The 12,260-nt window shown below is 33.6% G+C and overlaps 1 pseudogene; it reads left to right on the top strand.

Moving 5' to 3' along the window:
• Positions 1-5,101: 5,101 nt before the first annotated feature.
• Positions 5,102-10,675, top strand: LOC116135324 (annotated as a pseudogene).
• The last annotated feature ends 1,585 nt before the right edge of the window (positions 10,676-12,260 follow it).

Raw genomic sequence — 12,260 nt, 5'->3', positions numbered from 1 at the left:
AGCCCCGATTAATATTAGTCTTATAATATTTTTGGGTATGGGGAGGCCAGAGGCTTTCACCGAAAAAAAAAAAAACAAAAATTCTAAGTTGTGTAATTATAACATGTTAAATTAATTATGTTGCTTCCAAATTTGGCAGTCATTAGGTCATGATCAATAAATTTGACCATCTCAATAATGTCTACTTAATTAACACTCAAGTAAACATAAGTTTAATTATGATCTATAACTTTACCCATGGATGACAATTAATAATAGTGAGTTTAATAATATTAGTGGTATAATATGTTCCAAATTAAGTAAACTTATGATACAATAATATTTAGGTTAGATTAATGGTGGAATTAATAAATTAGGTAGTCTTATGATGAAATAGTGCGTATAAATATTTGTTCAAAACATTCAACAACCATGAAATTCTTCACTCCAATTCAAGGCATGCATGAGTGCTCATAATTTGGTTCTAATATTTTATTGACCTCCCTTTTAAGGCATTAATTAATTATTAATTAGATATAGATATACTACTCAAAATATTAAACCTTAATGATGGCTAATGTAAATAAAATTATATACACCCAAACTTGCTCTAAAAAATAATTTTTTTGTTGTAATGTGAGTGTTATTCATATTATCAAACAATACCGGCCCTTAGATTCTAAATAACTTATCAATTAACCCTTAGGTGGTTGAATGGTTCGATAAAGACTTATGTCTTGAATTTAAGTCATTTATCGGTTGTTAATAGGGTTGACAAGTAGAACTCTTATCTGACTAATAGTTTCAGGATCTTGAGATATTAGCTGGTGCGTGTAAGTTGGTCTGAGCACTCCCTTGATCATAAAAACAAATAATAATAATAACTCATCTCTAACACCCTTTCAAGCTAATTCTGTCTAGTAATTTTTTTACTTTTGTTTTGTAATTATGTTACTTGATCATTTGTTTTTTCAATTTATAGTTTTATATTTAGAATTTGATTAAAAAAGACGATTTTAACCTTAATTTGTAAACTGAAGTTAGATAGAGTTACCTTAAACTATTTGTTTGAAGGGGTGGTTAGTGATACGAAAGCAATACTGAAAAAAATAATAATATAAAATTTCAAAAAAAAAAATATTATTTTATGAAAAAATACTTTATCTTTGTGAAAATCCTTATAAATAGAAATAATTCCAAAAAAAAAAAAAAATCTTGATATTTGATTTATTAAATTAATTTGAAGCATGTGGGTTGATTATCCCACCGAGAAACAACAACAATAAATAATTTATGTGTTTTGACTTGGAATCTACAACTATAAAAATATTTATTCTTCTTCTTTTGAGACAAATTTTATATTTTGATAATATATAACTAATGTTTGTCATCATTCAATCGTCATATATTATATTAAGTAATTACTCTAAACAAAGCCTTCATCTTAACCGTTCGTTTAGTTGAACTTTAAAATCCATGATACAATATGAACCGCTAGATAATGAAAACCATTATTTCCAATTCATATTTATTATTCTCATAAATGACATAAGATATGAATATTTGTTATGTAGATTGTTTTTGTTGTAAATTATTATTGGATCATGTTAAAAGCATATTTTAAGAATTAAAAATAATATATTGCCATTTATTGCTTACCATTTTAAATGTTAAATAAATAATTTATTAACAAAATATATTTCTTTAAATAATAAGTGATAATTTATTAACAAAATATATTTCTTCCTTTGAAAAAAAGATCTATCTTTGAAATTTCCAAATGGACCCTACTTCTCCTTTGTTCTCAATTGAGTACCTGACAACAATATGACCGTTACACACAACATTTTTAAATGTTTTTGTTTTCAAAAACCAAAATACCCTTATAGCCCTCCACAATTTGCTTCTTCCACTCTGCTTTTCAAAACTCAAAAGTGCTTTTCGCCATAGGTCAATACTATGCTAGAATAAATCTAACTAGGATAGTAATAAGATCCTTCACTAACAACAAGAGCACATGCAATTAACTAGCTTTCAAGGTAGCTGCGGCGCAGAGCTTATAGAAAAGGTCGCGCCCCCTTCTATAAAAGCTTCTCTTCTTCTTGGGATCCTTTCACTTGCTGAATCAGGATCTCTGATTATTCCTTTACTATTGTTGCTGAATATTGTTTGCCTTTTCGCCTCGAGAGTGGTTGTCAGTGCCTCCTTAAGCGCTTCTTAGATTTGTGTTTGTCATCGTGTTATTAGAACTTTTATTTTCCGTTAATTATTGAGAGAAATTTAAAATTATGAAGAAACAACCTTTTCTCTCTCTGTGTTTATTAACTGTGTTGTATCTTTCTTCTCTTTATATGGTCTTCCTTCTAAAAATCAGATTCTCTAGAAACTATCTAGTTCATTTTTCTTTTTCTCTTAGTTCGTTGTACTTGGAAGTTTTTTTCTTTTAGTTCATTTGAGTCTCACTCTGATCTCTTTTTGTTTCTCTATGGGTGGAGATTCTAAACACGGTCTTCTTTTCTTCTTCTAGGAGATCTCAGTGTCAGTGAGAAAGGCCATATGAAGAACTCATTTCTAGCATATGTTTGTATTCCTTTTTGTTGGGTGGTTTGTAATTTATGTGGAGGCCAAGAAGGTCAAGATGTAGCACCAATGGAGACAAAAGAAAGAACGTCTTATAGCAATCCAGGGATTTATGGAAGCAGTGGAATGGCTCAGATCTCTATCCAGATCCCTGTGGATGGACGCCAATTCAGGTTCAAATTAATCACCACTTAGATAACAAAATATATTTTATAATTTTTTTATATACATTTGTAGTGTATAACACAAGTTCTTATGCAAAGTATCAAATAATTACATAACAAATTTTATTTTTTAGTTACTCTCTATACATTTTCAGGGAGTGTCCTGTGATTTATTCGATGGCTTTTGGTATGTACGGACTAAACATTGGTCAATATACGACAAATCTCTCCAGTGCACCAATGCAAATCTCACATCAATTCTTCGAACTCACTCACCTTAGGTCTCTCTCTTCTTCAATTGTTTCTCCTCACCAAGCCAAACCCCTGAATACCTCATCAAACTGGGAAAATTTCTGCCTCATTGGAATCTTTAGAATTTCGATCAAACCGCCCATTGGCACTATTCCACAAGTTTTGGCGGCCTTAAAAGGCTCCAATCTTTAGTGTACTAGAAAATGGTTTGATGGCAAAATACCTATGGAGTTGGGCAATTTGGTCATTAAGGCGTCTGTTCTCTCCGGAAAAGGTTCAAGTGAGATTCCGGTATTGGGGGGTGACCGAGGTCTTGATAATAGACTTAAGCAGGAATAATCTATCCGGGTCAATGCCATTGACTTTGGGAGGTTACTCACTCTGAGCTTGATTAAGTAATAAACAGTTGAAGGAAAGCTGCCAAGGAGATTGGAAACTTAAAAAATGTTACATTATTTGACCTGAGGAGTAACAAATTTTCAGGTGGATTGGTTCAGTCACTTGAAGAAATGATTCCTTGAAAGAAATGGCATGTCTAGTAATCCAATGGTGGTGAACTCAGTGAAATTCAATGGGAAAATCTTCGGACTTGGAGATTTTGGATCTCTCAAACACGAATTTGACGGGTGAAATACCAGAGTCGTGGCAAATTGAAAAGACTACGATTTTTGGGGCTTAATGATATAAACTCTCAGGAATATCCCTCCAAAGATGTAACTTGCCAAGCCTTAATGCTCTTTACCTTAATGGGAACAACTTCACAGGGAAACTCGAGAGCTCCGTTTGGTTTTATAAGAAAAGGGTAGGCGTTTTGGTGCTTGGAACAATCCGAATCTGTGTTACAAAGCGGAATTCACTTCGACAGTTCATTCCTTACGGGTGAAACCTTGTTAATCAGCAAGAAGATCAATTATAACTAGTTACATATACTTTCCATGCAGACAAAAAATGGACAAGACGATCACAGGCATGCAGAATTTCTTCGAGATTTACAATATTTGGTTAACTAATTTGAACTTTGAAGCTGGCGTCTCAACTCACGTTTGTCTTTGTAATTATATTATTATCTTTTTCCAGTAGCCGAATCACTTTCTTGATATTTCAGAATAGGGTTTATATCCAAGTTGAAATAAAGTGCTCGTGTTTTAAATTCATAGCCACCCTACGAAGAGCAGAAAATCAGATCAAAAGAGATTAATTAGGTAGCTATTGTCTATTAATGTCAGCCTTTTCAGCACCGATTAAGATGTGTATAAATGTCATAAAGAAGTTAATTCATAAGGAAAGATCATAACCAAAGCTAATTATAACTTAGATTATCAATCCATATTCATGGTGTTTTTAAAATGTGAGTAATAGCTCGAACCACTTGATAATAAAAAAAAGTTTCGCGTCTTAAGTTTAAGTTCTACAGAGTTAATAGGGTGGTATTAAAAGCTTATTATTCTCAACTCAGTTTGAAGAATTATTAGGTGTGACACCCCGATACCAACAAAAAAAAAAAAAAAAAAAAAGATAATATCTCCAAATAAAAAGTTGACGAACATTTTTAAGTTTTTACCTTTTGCTCAACAGCCTGGTTTCTTGGAAAGAAAAATTTACCAAGTCAAAGATCATAGGCCTCTCTCTCACGGTTACCCCCAATAATCCACTATCATCTCTCTCCTAATTATTCTCCCACTAACAGACTTCAATTTGAGCTCTCTTAGTTTAAATATCAATTGAACTCCAATTAAAGAACCATATTTTCTCAAACTACTTCTGATCTCTTTTGTTTTTTCAAGAGACTAAACCAAACTTAAGTGAGAGCTCCCTGAGTCCAAAAAATATGGCTTCTTATTTTCTCTTTCAAAGTTCTCTTTTTTGTTTCTCTTCTCATTTCTCATGTCTACACGTAACTTGCGCTGAATATGAAGTGGGGGGCGATCATGGTTGGGTTATACCTAAGGGCAACAACGCTGACCAAATGTACAACCAGTGGGCTTCGGCAACAGGTTTAAGCCTGATGATACTGTTCGTAAGTACTAAAATATGAAATGTTGCTTCTTTTGTTCAAAAAGTTAAAAATCTTTCTGTTTTATATGTCGTTGATGATGGATTAGGTTTCAAGTAAAAGAAGACCAGTGATGGTGGTGACTGAGGAGGAGTACCAGAAGTGCCAATCGTCTCATCCACTTACTCCAACAATGGCGACACTGCTTCAAGTGGGCGTCGGGTTTGTTCTACTTCATCAGCGGCGTTTCCGGCACTGTAAGCGAGGGCAGAAGATGATCATCAAAGTTTTGGAGCCGGCAAGCCCTCCCGATCAACCCCAGAACAGAACAGCACCGTGGAAAGAACAATGGCTCAGTTCAGAGGCCTTCCATTGCTTCTCCAATCAATGTTATGCTGCCTCGTATGTCTTTTAGGGTTCAGTTTATTAGGTTAGTTAATTAAATCTGTTTCGGTTTGTTCCTTTTTTTTTTTTTTTTCGTTTTTACTTTCAGATATTTGTGGTTATATTTTAGTTTTTGAGACAATTGTTGGAATTAATGATTAGTTTTATTTTAACGATATTTCATAATTAATTATTTATATATCTCACAACTTGGGGGTTTGGATTTATTTATATTTAATAAAAGAGATTAATTTTATTAGAACACCGATTGAAGTTTGAAAAGAAGAGAAAAAAACTCCTACCGTTTTTTAATTCAAGTAATTTTTAAATTTTTTTCTTAAAGAAATTTGATACTTACTCCACCAATTAGCGTTTGATTAATATGTATTAGTCAGAAGTCTTTAAAATCAAATCAAATAAGATAATCCTATTAGGGTTCTTTGTCTTTGTAATATTTTGCCAACTAAAACCCTAATTCTCCTTCCCTTGATTCCTATCAAAACAACACCACTTAATTATATATCTATGAAATGAACTCTCTTAATTAGTTATAAATTTCATCATTTTATCCAGAATATGTCAAGAATGATGAGTCAACTCTATCGTCCATGAGTTTAATGCTTTTTTTTGTTTTTGTAATGAGTTTCAGACCATTCTGCTCAATTAATCTATGGAGTCCATTGAACACCTATTGATTGTAGTATCGTCAGACAATTAAAAACCGAAGATGAATCAAGAACACCTCTTTTTTATTAAAACAAGTTATTTTCGTTCAAGCCTACTACACAAGAACTTGCATCATACTATATAAAACCAGAAGTCCTGGTATCAATACGTCAACATCAAGAACAAATTAAAGAAAATTATATTAAATTAAGGATTATTTTGAATATTAATGAATTATTCAGGATTCATTTTCTTTTATCCCCATCTCTATGAATCCTCCCCCTTAGGCATCCTATAATTAAACTTATCTAATATCCGAACTTAAACAATTCAATTCATTTTATCCTCTTATACGTTTAGTTTGATAAAGTGGCCAGCTCAAGCGGCAACCTCGACTCCTCGTTATGTTTGGCCGACGACACCATCAAACCTGAAGATGGATCACGGACTAGTGTCGTCTTCTCTTTCTTTTAAGCACTCATGTTTCTCTTCACGTATTTATCAGATGGATTTTCACTAGAAAATTTTCAAATAGAGCTCGCTGTTGATGAATGCCGACCGCGGTTTGACTTGAACATGATTTAATGATGAAAAGCAAGATACTACTTGTTATTTATTTTCATCGAAAAAAATTATGACTTAATGGGCATAGTTGTGATCCTTTGACTATTGTACGAATTATGAGTATTGCTGGTGAGATGGCCACGAAAGAAATATGAGAATTATAAGGTTCTCGTCTGGTGTGCATTTTGAGAGTTATTAATATGGAGATGACTCGGAATCAGAAGATACAGAACTGCCATTGTTGCTGCCAGTAAATCGTCAATTGAGAGTTGGAGAGGTTAAGATTGAAGAGATTCGAAGGGACCATGTCAATATGTTAGATGAGCTTCTCGGGTTCTGAAGCTACGAGCATGCTTGTTGCCATTTTTCATAATGGTTGTATTGTTAAGGTTGAACAAGAATAGGTTTGTCCACTTGTAGGTTTGAATGCTTTAGATTTTATTAATTTATCTTTTATTTTTAAATAACTTCTTTGTAAGTAAATTATATATCATCATAAATTCATAATTTTCTCCATTTTTACGCTTTTAAGAAGACCAAGACGAATAACTAATACATATGTTTTTTTATATTCTGCTGTTTGTTTGACAATAACAGATATTTTGTAGATTTGATTTAATTTCAAGAAACGTTGTTCATATATATATATTCTCTGTTCTTGGATTCAGGAAATTTTGGTACATTACAATTCCACTATCTATAGTTTTAATTGTTGTTAATCTTTTAAATAAAATGTGAAATTTTATGGCATAAAACTCCCAAACACTAATAGGGAGAGTCATTGGAGGGAATTATCTGACTGTTCACTTCAGAACACCAAAAGATTAGTTGAGGTAAACTTTAGTGTTACAGAAAGCGTCAATAATATATGGCACGAGTACTTAAACTCTATATTTGTCCAGACATTCCATTCAGCCACAGATGAGAAAAATAAAAAATGGAAATGCATATGCATATGCGTGTCAAACTAAATATTGATCCCCAACACCAACCATAACCTTCACCATACAACATTAATTAGTTCTTTTTTTTTTTTTTTTTTTTTTTGTGTGTGTGTGTGTGTGAGCGGAGGTGTCTGGACTAACTTACACGCATCTCAATTAATTTCTCGGGACCTTAGAACTATTGAATTAGGCAAGAGCTCTAGTGGTCACCCCTATCAGCAACTGAAGAAAGACTCGAACTCATGACCTCTTAAGTAATACATTCAAGAGTCTATATCAAACTACTCGACCACCCAAGGGTTGGTTAACATTAATTAGTTTCCTCACTAATTCGCCTTGTTACTCTATATCCCAATAACTTTCACCATTATTATGATAAGAGCATCTCCAATGATGCTCTTTATTTTAAAGAGCATATTTCATATAAATAAAGAGCATCTTCATTAATTTCTAAATATAGTGAACAAAATTTGTATTAAAATCCAATGAACTCTTTAAATTAGATTTAATAAATAGGAGAAAGAGTTAATAATAAAATGCATAGAAACTTGTAATTTATTAAATAAAATTGGGATAAAGAGTGAAACGTGACTTTCTAAATATAGAGAGTCAAACTCACTCTTTAATTTATATTTAAAGAATAAAGAGCATATTAGACTCTTATTTTTATAGATAATCTCTCTATAATAAATAGTTTTTGTCATATAAAGAATCTTCTGAAAATGCTCTAACCCATCACACATCCGTGTCGTCACAAGAGAAACTTACATGGGATAATGCACTCTTAACATCTTATTTAGCTGATGAGGTGAGACTATACTATAAAACCTTTTATTAGGGTGGTTATTGATGTACAATAAAGAGTCAGGAATCAAAATTATGGTTTGATGAATGAGAAAATCTGATAAATATGTGACAACAGATGTCGTTATATTATTGAATTAATGGTCTCAATATATCAACAAAATGAGGTAATAAGACCGTCTTATTTAAGTATTTCTTCATTGTCACAGCACATCGACCATCTCCTAGAGAGAGAGTTTCGAGGGAAGAAATTTATAGTTAGAATTCTGCCATGTAATTAGAAAGTCTAGTAGTAACTAACAACAATATTTCACTAACTAGAATCTTTAAAAACCCTAACCCTAATCCAAAATTAAACCCTAGGTTCAATAATATCTAGAATAAATCTTAACTAGGATAGTAATAAGATCCTTCACTAAAACAAGAGCACATGCATTAACTAGCTTTCAAGGTAGCTGCAGGCGCGCAGAGTCTATAGAAAAAGCGGCCCCCTCTATTAAAAGCTTCTCTTCTTTGGGATCCTTTTCACTTGCATGAATCAGATCTCTGATTATTCACTATTGTGCTGTAATTATGTTTGCCTTTTCGCCTCGAGAAGGGTTGTCAGTGCTTCTCCTTAAGCGCTTTTAGATTTTGTTGTTCTGTCATCGTGTTTATTGAGAACTTTTATTTTCCGTTAATTTATGAGAGTAAATTTAACATATATAGAAGAACACTTCACCTTTTCTCTCTCTGTGTTTATTAACTGGTTTTTGTATCTTTCTCTCTTATATATGGTCTCTCTTCTAAAAATCAGATTCTCTAGAAACAATGTTCATTTCTTTCTTCTTTAGTTCAGTTTCGTACTTGGAAGTTTTTTTCTTTTAGTTCATTTGAGTCTCACTCTGATCTCTTTTCTGTTTCTCTATGGGTGGAGATTCTAAACACGTCTTCTTTCTCTTCTAGGAGATCTTCAGATGTCAGCTGAGAAAGGCCATATGAAGAACTCATTTCTAGCAATATTTTTGTATTCCTTTTTGTTGGGTGGTTTGTAATTTTAGTGGAGGCCAAGAAGGTCAAGATGTAGCACCAATGGAGACAAAAGAGAAAGAACGTTTATTTAGCAATCCAGGGATTTATAGGGAAGCAGTGGAATGGCTCAGATCTCTATCCAGATCCCTGTGGATGGACGCCAATTCAGGTTCAAATTAATCACCACTTAGATAACAAAAATTATTTTATAATTTTATTATAACATTTGTAGTGTATACACACTAGTTCTTCATGCAAAGTATCAAATAATTACATAATCAAAATTTTATATTTTAGTTACTCTCCTTATACATTTTCAGGGAGTGTCCTGTGATTTATTCGATGGCTTTTGGTATGTACCGGACTAAGCATTGGTCCAATATACGACAACTTCTCCAGTGCACCAATGCAAAATTCTCACATCAATTCTTCGAACTCCCCACCTTAGGTCTCTCCATTCTTCAATTGTTTCTCTCACCAAGCCAAAACCCTACTGAAATACCCTCATCAAACTGGGAAAATTTCTGCCTCCTTGGAATCTTTAGAATTTCGATCAAACCCCTCTCATTGGCACTATTCCAACAAGTTTTGGCGGCCTTAAAAGGCTCCAATCTTTAGTGTTACTAGAAAAGGTTTGACTGGCAAAATACCTATGGAGTTGGGCAATTTGGTCATTTAAGGCGTCTGTTTCTCTCCGGAAACCGGTTCAAGGTGAGATTCCGGTAGTTTTGGGGGTTGACCGAGTCTTGATAATAGACTTAAGCAGGAATAATCTATCCGGGTCAATGCATTGACTTTGGGAGGTTTACTCACTCTTGAAGCTTGATTTAAGTAATAACAAGTTGAAGGAAAGCTGCCAAAGGAGATGGAAACTTAAAAAAGTTACCTTAGTTGACCTGAGGAGTAACAAATTTTCAGGTGGATTGGTTCAGTCACTTGAAGAAATGATTTCCTTGAAAGAAATGGCATGTCTAGTAATCCAATTGGTGGTGAACTCAGTGAAATTCAATGGGAAAATCTTCGGAACTTGGAGATTTTGGATCTCTCAAACACGAATTTGACGGGTGAAATACCAGAGTCGATGGCCAAATTGAAAGACTACGATTTTTGGGGCTTAATGATAATAAACTCTCGGAAATTCCCTCCAAAGAGTAACATGCCAAGCCTTAATGCTCTTTACCTTAATGGGAACAACTTACAGGGAAACTCGAAGTCTCCGTTTGGTTTTATAAGAAAATGGGTAGGCGTTTTGGTGCTTGGAACAATCCGAATCTGTGTTACAAAGCGGAATTCACTTCGACAGTTCATTTCCTTACGGGGTGAAACCTTGTTAATCAGCAAGAAGATCATTAATTAACTAGTACATTAATTTCCATGCAGACAAAAATGGACAAGACGATCACAGGCATGCAGAATTTCTCGAGATTTACAATATTTGGTAACTAATTTGAACTTTGAAGGTCTCGAATCTCATACTACGTTTGTCTTTGTAAATATTTATTATCTTATTTTCCAGTAGCCGAATCACTTTCTTGATATTTCAGAAAATAGGGTTCTATATTCCAAAGTTGAAATAAAGTGTCTCGTGTTTTATTCATAGCCACCCTACGAAGAGCAGAAATCAGACAAAAGATGATTAATTAGGTGCTATGTCATTAAATGCAGCCTTTTCAGCACCGCATTAAAGATGTGTATAAATGTCTATAAAGAAGTTAATTCAATAGGAAAGATCATAACCAAAGCTATTATAATCTAGTTATCAATCCATATTCATGGTGTTTTTAAAATGTGAGATATAGCTTCGAACCACTCTGATGATATATAAAAAAGCAAATAGTTTATGAGTCTTAAGTTTAATCTACAGAGTTAATAGGGTGGTTATTTAAAGCTTATTTATTTCAACTTCAAGTTGAAGAATTATTAGGTGTTGACACCCGAATACAACAAAAAAAAAAAAAAAAAAAAAAAGATAATATCTCCAAATAAAAAAGTTGAAACATTTTTAAGTTCTTTACCTGATTTTGCTCAACAGCTGGTTTCTTGTGAAAGAAAAATTTATACCAAGTCAAAGATCATAGGCCTCTCTCTAACGGTTACCCCCAATAATCCACTATCTCCAATCTCTCTCCTAATTATTCTCCCACTAACAGACTTCAATTTGAGCTCTCTTTAGTTTAAATAATCAGTTGAACTCCAATTAAAGTAACCATATTTTCTCAAACTACTTCTGATCTCTTTTGTTTATTTCAAGAGACTAAACCAAACTTAAGTGAGAGCTCCCTGAGTCCAAAAAATATGGCTCTTTCATTTTCTCTTTCAAAGTTTCTCTCTTTTTGTTTCTCTTCTCATTTCTCCATGTCTACACGTAACTTGCGCTGAATATGAAGTGGGTGGCGATCATGGTTGGGTTATACCTAAGGGCAACAACGCTGACCAAATGTACAACCAGTGGGCTTCTGGCAACAGGTTAAGCCTGATGATACTGTTCGTAAGTACTAAAATATGAAATGTTGCTTCTTTCGCTTACAAAAAGTTAAAATCTTTCTGTTTTTATGTCTGTTTGATGAGGATTCAGGTTTCAAGTACAAGAAAGACTCAGTGATGGTGGTGATGAGGAGGGTACCAGAAGTGCCAATCGTCTCATCCACTTTTCTACTCCAACAATGGCGACACTGTCTTCAAGCGGAGCGTCGGGTTTGTTCTACTTATCCGCGGCGTTCCGGGCACTGTAAGCGAGGCAGAAGATGATCATCAAAGTTTTGGAGCCGGCAAGCCCTCCCGATCAACCCCAGAACCAGAACAGCACCGATGGAAAGAACAATGGCTCAGTTCAGAGGCCTTCATGTCTCTCCAATCAATGTTATGCTGCTCGTTATGTCTTTTAGGTTCAGTTTTTATTAGGCTTAGTTAATAAATCCT

The sequence above is a fragment of the Pistacia vera genome, unplaced genomic scaffold (genome assembly GCF_008641045.1).
Source record: "Pistacia vera cultivar Batoury unplaced genomic scaffold, PisVer_v2 Contig298, whole genome shotgun sequence".
In the NCBI taxonomy this organism is placed as follows: Eukaryota; Viridiplantae; Streptophyta; class Magnoliopsida; order Sapindales; family Anacardiaceae; genus Pistacia; species Pistacia vera.
The sequence above is the reverse complement of the archived record's forward strand: the minus strand, read 5'-3'. Positions and strand labels throughout refer to the sequence as shown.